The sequence below is a fragment of the Rhipicephalus microplus genome, chromosome X (assembly GCF_043290135.1).
Source record: "Rhipicephalus microplus isolate Deutch F79 chromosome X, USDA_Rmic, whole genome shotgun sequence".
NCBI classification, from domain to species: domain Eukaryota; kingdom Metazoa; phylum Arthropoda; class Arachnida; order Ixodida; family Ixodidae; genus Rhipicephalus; species Rhipicephalus microplus.
The window spans coordinates 17,864,152-17,873,413 of record NC_134710.1 but is presented as its reverse complement, the minus strand read 5'-3'; the positions used below and the strand labels follow the sequence as shown (position 1 = coordinate 17,873,413).

At 44.5% G+C, this 9,262-nt stretch overlaps 1 pseudogene; it reads left to right on the top strand.

Annotated features, from left to right (window-relative positions):
* Positions 1-1,983: 1,983 nt before the first annotated feature.
* Positions 1,984-5,775, top strand: LOC142777455 (cyclin-dependent kinase 1 pseudogene; annotated as a pseudogene).
* Positions 5,776-9,262: the final 3,487 nt, after the last annotated feature.

Here is a 9,262-nt window from a genome sequence, read left to right as displayed (position 1 = left end):
CAAATGCAGAAGCATTGAGCTGTGCGTTTTAGCTAGTACCTTCTCCACCATTAGGTCTTTCGCTGGTGAGTCGGGGCAAAATTTAGTCCTTATCACGGCCTTAGCACAGCGTTCTCGTCCATAGTGATCTCAAGGGGCCAACTTTATGTTGCATTCTATTTTATTGCGTTGTTGTACGTGCGAACATTTGAGTTCTCGTTTTAAGAGTCTTGTGTCCCACATATGCCTCTTGATATATATGGAACAAAATTCAGATAGACACGTAGCTAGGTATATGTTTTACTATATTTTGTCTGGTGTTCTTTCGGGTAACTGAGGGCACTTGCTTGTGTCGTTTGTTCTCTGTTGTCGAACTGTTCTTGACGAAATGCAGAACCATCGACAAGCGCTGACTCCAAACATTGTCAGAAGAGACGAGCGAAGCTGGCCGACAAGTTTTGGCGACAAGCCAGTGTAGCTGGGATCCGTCCTCAAGAATGGGATGCGTTCACGGAACTGACATTCTCCCCATGGCCCTGGAGGCGAACCTGGAGCGACCTGGCAAACGAGCGCACCGGACATCCGAGAAACGTGGAAGCAGCTCATCTTTACGGCGCATTGTCTGGTGGCTTGGGTGCTGTTACGCCTGGAAATCCACAAAGAACGTCAATGCTTCTGCATAGGCAATCTGTATCAAGGCTAGCGATCGAGCCCACCTGACGCGATCAGCACAACGACGTCATCAAGCGGTGGCGCCGGTCTGCCTTAGGCAACGCACAGCGAGTCCCCTCAGCCCACGAACCCGATGAAGCAATCCGCATCTTCCAGTCTGGCGAGTCTTACGCAACGCGTGGCAACGTCACTCGTACTAGGTTGCAACCACGCGCAGCGGCTCCGGATTTGGTGATCATGACGTGACGCAGCCCAGTGGCGGGTCCCTATTGGTGGATTTTGCATCACGGCCAGTGGTGCTTCTGGTTGGACGTTGGTGACGAAAAAGGTCCTCCCGGTTCCTATAAAGAAAGCAAAAAAAAATCCAAGCGGCACGTCGCCAGCAGTTGACCTATGAGTCAGAGAGAAGCCGACATACGAGTCAGAGAAGACATCTCGGCTCTTCGAGTCCATAAGGTGTCGGCCCCAGTGCCGAATATATAACGCGTCTATTTCAATGCTGTACATAAACCTTGCCTTAACTCTCCGTCGTCTCGTCCACTCGTCTATCAGCTCTGCACAGAAGCAGTCGCGAGCTGAGTAACACACGCTTCGAAATGGCTAATGACCTTGGCGGCGGAGTACGGTGCTGTGGCGCCTTCGGGACCGTGTTGGCGTCACGACTTCGTAACAACGCACGAAACGCACTCACAGCTACAGATGAACGCGAATAAGCGTCTCTGTTGTTACTTCGCTGTCTCTGAAAAGCACGCTCTTTTCGAAAACGGAGGCCGTGCAACGATTGCAGTGAACTTTGTGCACCCAGTAACTACAACAGAATTGTTGGCGTGGGATTGTCCCCACCGCAAGATAAGCGCGTCTGTTAGCGTTCCCCCTGCTCCCTTAACACGGGGAAAAGTACGCGTGGTAGATTAGAGCACGTGCCGCCGCGTCATTATGACGTGGCGACGTGCTCTCATTACGCCATCTTGCTGGTAATGCTGAAAACACGATAAATCGTCCCGAGATGCCCGTCACCAGCAGCAAGAGGTAGATATAAATAGCTTGCCAATTAAATATCGGAGGAAGTGCACAATTGTGGCACAGTCATAAACGCCTCGCAATCACGATGCAGAAGTCCCACGTTAGATTCCGCATGCAGGAGCCCTTTTCTGAATTATATATTTTTCTTTCTTGCGTGTCATATATATATATATATATATATATATATATATATATATATATATATATATATATATATATATATATATATATATATATATATATATATGACACTTTTTTAAAACCACCTTAGCTATGAAAATGCTGGAGTTGAAATTATTGCCCAGGTGAGAAGCCTGCATATTCAAGATGGCGGATGCAGCAGCCGTCTTATCAGGAGCGCGATATATTACCCCCGTTCAGCGAATAAAAACTGATAATGCAGTGTTTTCTTCGGAACCCCAACGAGTTTCATGCTGACACTTTTATGGTCACATAGCGCTCAAAGTCCGTCTTAGTGTTCCTAACTTTCCATAGTAAGCCTCTAATTGCAGGTAAAGTTAATTGACGATTCAGTCACCCATACTTGTTTCAGCGCGTTGTATCGTCAGGAACAACTATATTCTAAGAATTCACGTAGCATTTACACACATATATCAAAACCACTTCACCTCTAAGTGGGCACTACCAGAAAAGAGCATGTTTCCGACAACTTGGAAGGGCAAAAGCTGGCTTCACTTTTGCTGCCAAGGCTTTGCGGAAGCTTCCACTCCAGCAATTTTTTTTAACCTCCTTTGCTATGACTATAAAATTGTGAGAAATGCTATGGCTAAGACAGTTCTGAACGCGCTTGCGATCAGCTTCGGTCGGGAGAATGAGCACTTGGGTACACTTTGGAGGTGAATGAAAATACATTCCAACCTTTTGCTGTCATAACATTCGTTGATTGATGTATTGATATGTGGGATTTAACGTACCGAAACCACCATATGATTACGTGAGACGCCGTAGGTGAAGGCTTCAGAAATTTCGATCACCTGGGGTTCTGCATCGTTCAACCAAATCTGAGCTCATGGGCCTACATCGCTTTCAACTCCAGTGAAAATGCTGCCGCCGTAGGCGGAATTTGATCCTACGACCTGCGTCCGGCGATTCGTGTGGTGTGTCCTAGAATACAAAGGAAACACAGAAGAGGCCCATTTCAGCCTCATAGTTTGGTGGCAACACCCCTTCGACCTTCAAAAAGAACTGGCCCTGCGAAAATCGGCTGTGCTAATCTTACTTGGAATAATAATAATAATAATAATAATAAAAGTTTGCAGATGCCACGTACAGTGGGAATCGATGATATGCGAAACACGGATGATGAAGGTTCATAGGACACTTTAAAATCAGCACAACGTTATGAGGTGAAAGATAATTATGCCGCACATGACTTACACGTCATGATCATCATGTTCGGACGTGTCATTTACGTTCGCCGTCAATTCACGTCACGTGATACCAAATTGTTATATGTGGAGCTAACGAAACGGCTGCGAGCGTGCTATGTAGCGTAGAATGAATTCATGTTTAACTTAGCACGCATATCATGATTATCATGGTTGGAAGTGTCATTATATTTTTCGTCCATTCATGTAACGTTATAAGAAATTCGGTATATGTGGAGCTAGCGAGATGGTTGGGAACGCGTTATGAGCGTAGCATGTAGTTCTGTTTTACATGACACTCTTATCATGATTATCATGTTTGGACGTGTCCATTACCTTCGTCGTCCATTCACGACAAGCAATATTAACCCCCGTATTCACAAACGCAAAGTAATACGCATTATAAAAAATATATTTCCCGACTAGCAAATGTTCAGCGTAAAGCAGTGAGATTTATGTTTGTAATGTACAAACGTCTAGGTTCCCCCACACAGTTGACGAAGCTCAATATACTAACGCAGGAAGCCCGGAGAAAGGTTTACCGCCTTTCATTCCTTAGCAACTGCCTAAAAGGTAAAATCAATTTATCTTTCTTAGCATCTGGTAAGCGTCTCAGTACAAGAACAATACGGCACTATCAGAAACATTCATTAGCACCGATCCTCGCTCCCACAAATTCACTTCATTACAGTTTCTTCCCTGATACGGTCGCGGATTAGAATTCGGTAAGATATAGTACATTCAGCTCCGATGACGTTTTTAGCAATATTCGATATACCATGTTACAAAGGTCTAGCATTCTTCTGGTTACCCTCACTGCTTGCTTCTATTACATGTTTTTATGGCCCTTTCTTTCAATGACTTTCGTACTAACTTTATTGTTTGTTTTGTTTCTTGTGTTCAACATTGCGTTGTTTGGATATAATTTTTGCATTGTACCTGAAGGCTATGCTGCTTGAGACAAAATGTTGGCCTGCAGTATTTCAAATAAAGGAATAAATGAAATAAAGAAACGTGTCGTCGGTTTAATGCCCAGTCCCCCATAGTGGGTATGAGCCAAACATAAGAAGAAGCAAGCAAGCAAGCAAACGTGGACGTTCACGAGCAGGCAAAGCGCACGGTCATTTTTCGCGAGCTGCCAACCGTACCGCCATTGTCCAAACGATCCTCGGCGCACGGTACATCCGGCGAGCTACAGATCACTACAGATCCGCACGTATCACCGCCTTCTCTGGCATCGGATAGGGTCCCTGGAATGATGAATAACTACGTCATCATAGAGAAGATTGGCGAAGGTGCGTACGGTGCCGTGTACAAGGCAAAGTGCAAGGCCACCAACAAGATCGTCGCTATAAAGCAGATCCAGGTCCAGGACGAAGACGAAGGGATTCCTGCCACAACAATACGAGAGGTGGCCCTCCTCCAGGAGTTGAAGCATGAGAACATGGTGCGTCACATAGAAGTCGTCATGCCACCGTCGAAGGCTGTACACTTGGTCTTCGAGTACATGACCATGGACCTGAGGGCGCTCTTGGATTCTCATGCCATGAACAGGACCTTCGATGACGCCGGCGTTAAGAAGTACCTCGGTCAGATTGTTGGAGCCATTCTATTCTGTCATCAAAGAAGAGTTCTGCACCACGACCTCAACCCAGCCAACGTGCTTGTTGACAGAAACGGTAACCTCAAGTTGACCGACTTCGGCTTGTCCCGTGCCTTTACGCCACCAGTGTGTATATTCAGCCACATAGTGGGCACCCACTGGATAGCGTGCGCCGGAGATGCTCTTGGGTGCCAGTCGTTACTCGACACCGGTGGACGTGTGGATCATCCGGTGCATCTTTTTCGAGCTACTGACCGGCAAAACTCTTCTACGCGGGGATTCGGAGATTGACCAGCCGTTCCGAATCTTCTGCTTCATGACTAACCGACAGTACAGAGCTGGCCGGAAGTTATGCAGCTGAAAAACTTCAAGTCGACCTTTCCCATATGGAGAGAGAATATCGTGGCCACGCTGCTTCCTGGGGTGGGCTGCGAGGCTGTAGATCTGCTTTTGAGAATGGCTATTTACAGCCCTGACGAGAGGATTTCGGCCAAACATGCCACAACACACCCCTATCTGGCCGGATCAAGAGATTGCAAGCGGGCGGCACACTCCACCGAGAAAGAAGGGCAATGAGACTGTCTTGGCAGCTCGAACTCTTTGTCTACCGTTGCTGCGGGCAAAGCTGGACCCGCAGGATCACTCAACACTCGATTGGAGTACCTAGGAGAATTAACAGAAATAAAAGTTACGTGGAGTTGCTGCGCGCCGACTCCGCCGGCCGTCGCTGCATTTGTATTAGTGTTGTGTTCACGTTTTCGTGGTGCACTTGTGTGTGTGCTAGATGTAGCCAAATTATGCTCAACATCCTCAGAAACGCTGAAGCACGGTCGCTGCAGAAGTATTATTGAATTGGGACCTTCTGCCTCACTTCAACAGAGCCACGTGGCATGAGACAAAGATTGTTTCAAGAAAGGTTAGCAGCCCCAAGTGCCCAGGTGTTCTAAATTTTCGGAGACGTACAATTTTCAGCTGTTCGCGTAAATCAGGGTATCTCACTGCGTAATCCTGACGAGTGATGAAAAGAAATCTTTACATGACATCCGAGTATACAGTTTTCTCTGTATTACCAAAAAGAACACCAGGTGGTCGAACTTTCCGGAGCCCTCCTTTACGACGTCTCTCATAATCACATGGTGTGTTTGGGTAGTTGAACTCCACATATATTTAAATAAATAAATACATAAATAAATAAATAAAAAAAATAAAGTTAGAGTTCCGGAAACCATTTCGTGGTTTGCAGCGTAACTTTTTTTCTCACTATTATAAGCGATTGTGAATGAAAGACAGATCCATCTAAAGTCTCCTGCATCTCAAAGCGGAATTCTTTGTAATCAGCTATATTATTTGCAAAGGCAGACATAACTTGCTATGGTAAATCGCAATGCTGTGGGTAAACTGAAAACGTCCTAATTTCATTCGTAATACTTCGGCACAAATATTTAATCGCGCTGTCTATGCCAAGTTGTGATGAAGTTAGACCCATTTAGCAAGAAAAATTTCTTAGCATTGGTTTCGTCGAGTACTCTCATGGTGAAACCAACTAATGTCTCGCTGTCCTGCAACTTCAAAGTGGATCCATACTTTCTGCAAAAAGTTAACCTTTAACAGCATTGAATGCCTTAACTTTGTACCTTCAGTGATCTACTGCTCGAATTTGAGAAGAAATTACCACCATATCACTCAAGAGCGGGAACACGGCGGGCTCGGAAAGAAGCAACCGTCGGCACGCGTAGGCGTACACTGTAAACCAAATTACACCCATATAGGTGTTTTACAGTGTCTATAACTCACACCCCTACACCCCACGAAATGGGTGTATTAAGCAGGACTACACCTATACCGTGGGGCGGATTTCCGAATTCACACCCTATGGCACAAATATTTTTTCGGGTGTAAAGACAAATGTACACCCAAGTGGCCTTAAGGGAGTGAGGGTATAAAAGCGAATGTACACCCAAGTAATCTCAAAGGCGTAAGGGTGTAATATTGCTATGACACCCTAACACCCTTAAAAAACAAAAGTAGTGTAGTGGTGTAATTGCTCAAACAGCAAAAAGGGTGTGGGTGTGTTCATGCTGAATAATGCCCCAACACCCATGCAAAAATACCATAATTCGAAAGTTACCCCTTTCCAGTAGGCCCCTGTGGAAGCACGTGAAAGCTTACCCTTTAGCTAGACCCTTCATGTGCAGATGCCCTATTGTAGTGGCTCCTGCCACAGTGTGGTAATCTTGGTCTTAGCACAGCTTTTATGGTGCATATATGAAGCACGGCATATAAGGCTCTCACATATAACACGTAATCCTAGCTTAATGCAAAGGAATCACTCAAAATGAGCTGCCACACATAACACAACGATCACAAAGTCATGCCATTGTGCAAAACGAAATCAAGCTTTATTTTATTAGGCACAGAGCACATACAAGATTCAGAGACAAACTGTACCTTAATCAAAAGCCTTTTTCAATTGTGCAGAGCAGAATGCCATTTGCTACAAAAGAAGACCGGAAATCAGACGTCAATGGTACGGCATGGAGCTCTAAGGACCAATGCATGCATATCAAAGTACAACAAAAGAGCCTTTATTTGCACTTAAAAACAAAGAACTAATTTTAACATGCTTCAATTCAGCACAAAAGCACAGTGCACTGAAGCATACAAACAGCGGGAAGAGTAGTGCGATGCAGCATGCCTTATTTCTCCAATATACTGAAATAATATATCAATGCACACTACAATTGCCACATTGATACGCCACAGTTTGCATGTGTTCTGGCATGCCTTATGCATATTATGCAAGGCTAGTGGTATTCTAATGAATGTAATGACAAAACAGTGTTAAAATGGCATTTTCATTTCACAATAACCCTTGTTCAGACATTCAGAATACTGGAGAAACAATAATGCATGAGTGAAAACAATAGGCAAAATTACAATAGCTTAACAGTGTCACTAGATACTAACCACGCAGAATATTTGATTTAAAGATGTAAAATATCAAGCGCATCACATAATATGTCCCCCTGAAACAATGCAACATCAAAGAACATACAATGGACACACAAAAGCAGGGTGAAAGAGTAACCACTTACAGCTAGCAGAGGTGGAGCAGCCAAGCTATCACCTGGAGCAATATTTTGGAACATCATATCTTGCTTTTCCAGGGAGAAAATTTAAATTTGGAGCACGTTTTAGGAAAAACAAACACAGCATTTTTGAGCTTGAAATTTCAAATTTACAGCATTGATTGATAGGTGCAGTTTAACGTCCCCAAACCACCATATGGTTATGAGAAACGTCGTAGTGTAGGGCTCCGGAAATTTTAAACACCTGGGGTTCTTTAACGTGCACCCAAATCTGAGCACACGAGCCTACAGCGTTTCTGCCTCCATCGGAAGTGCAGACACCGCAGCCATGATTCGATCCCACAACCTGGGGGTCAGCAGCCGAGTACCATAGCCCCTAGACCACCGTCGCGGGGCTCTAAATTTACAGTAGTACAACAAATTAGACTGAATCACACAAAAAAATATATGTAGAAATTATTCGACATACGCTAATTCATTCAAAATACACGAGAGCGCAGTTATTTCAACAAAAGCACTCTTGAATGATCTCACAGTGCAAACAATGCTATCCTCCCTATATACGAACGCTCCTCGACTCGAATCTCATCCTTCACTTGTACTAGCTGAGCACAGCGCCACCGCTTGTCTAAAAATGACGCTGCGTTTCTTGAGAATCGCAGCAGATTATCCCTGATATTGAGTGACTTGTTCTAACCTAGAGACTGCGCTGGAATCAATTCTCTCAAGTCAAGGTGAAGCATTTAGTGAAGGGACGTTCTAAAATACGGGTGTAAAACTCGCAGTAGCATTTGGCGAGCTGTCACACTGTTTGACAGGCGACCCAGAAATTCCAGATATTCGTAAAGGAGGAGCTCAAGGGGGTGGCGAAAAGAAAAAAAGTGGCATACGATTTTCTTTATCGTCGCTTAAGGCTGCAAAAATCTCATAAATCACTCTGAAAGACGGCCAGCACTTATACTAGTACTCGTTATTGAATGGTATCTGCACGGCAGAGTAATATATAGGGAAAAAAATATTTTGTGTCCTGTGACAGCGAGCCACTTCCAAATCAAAAAGCACTTTTCCGCAGAGCGAAAGCGTACCCTGGCAAAAGCGACTTAAAAAGCGTTATGGACGTCATAGAAAGGGGAGGGGGAGAACTATCTTTTAAACCGTTCCACTCTTTTCTTTTGCTGTGAGGTTAGAATATAGTCAAATAAAAGTTATAATTACGGTTGGCACATCTGTATTAGATTGCATGATGATGACGCCGCCTCGATGGTTTAGTCGCCAAAGTACTCAGCTGCACTTTTCATGCAGGCGGAAATGCTGTAGGCCCATTTCCTTAGATTTGGGTGCACAAGAACCCAAGGTGGCCGGAATTTCTGGAGCCCTCTCCTAAAGCGTCTCATAATCAAATGGTGGCTTTAGGACATTAAACTGCACACATCAATCAATTGGATGGTGATGCGCAAACTTAAGTTGAATAATGGATTTTATGTTTCTTGATAAAATTAACAATACTG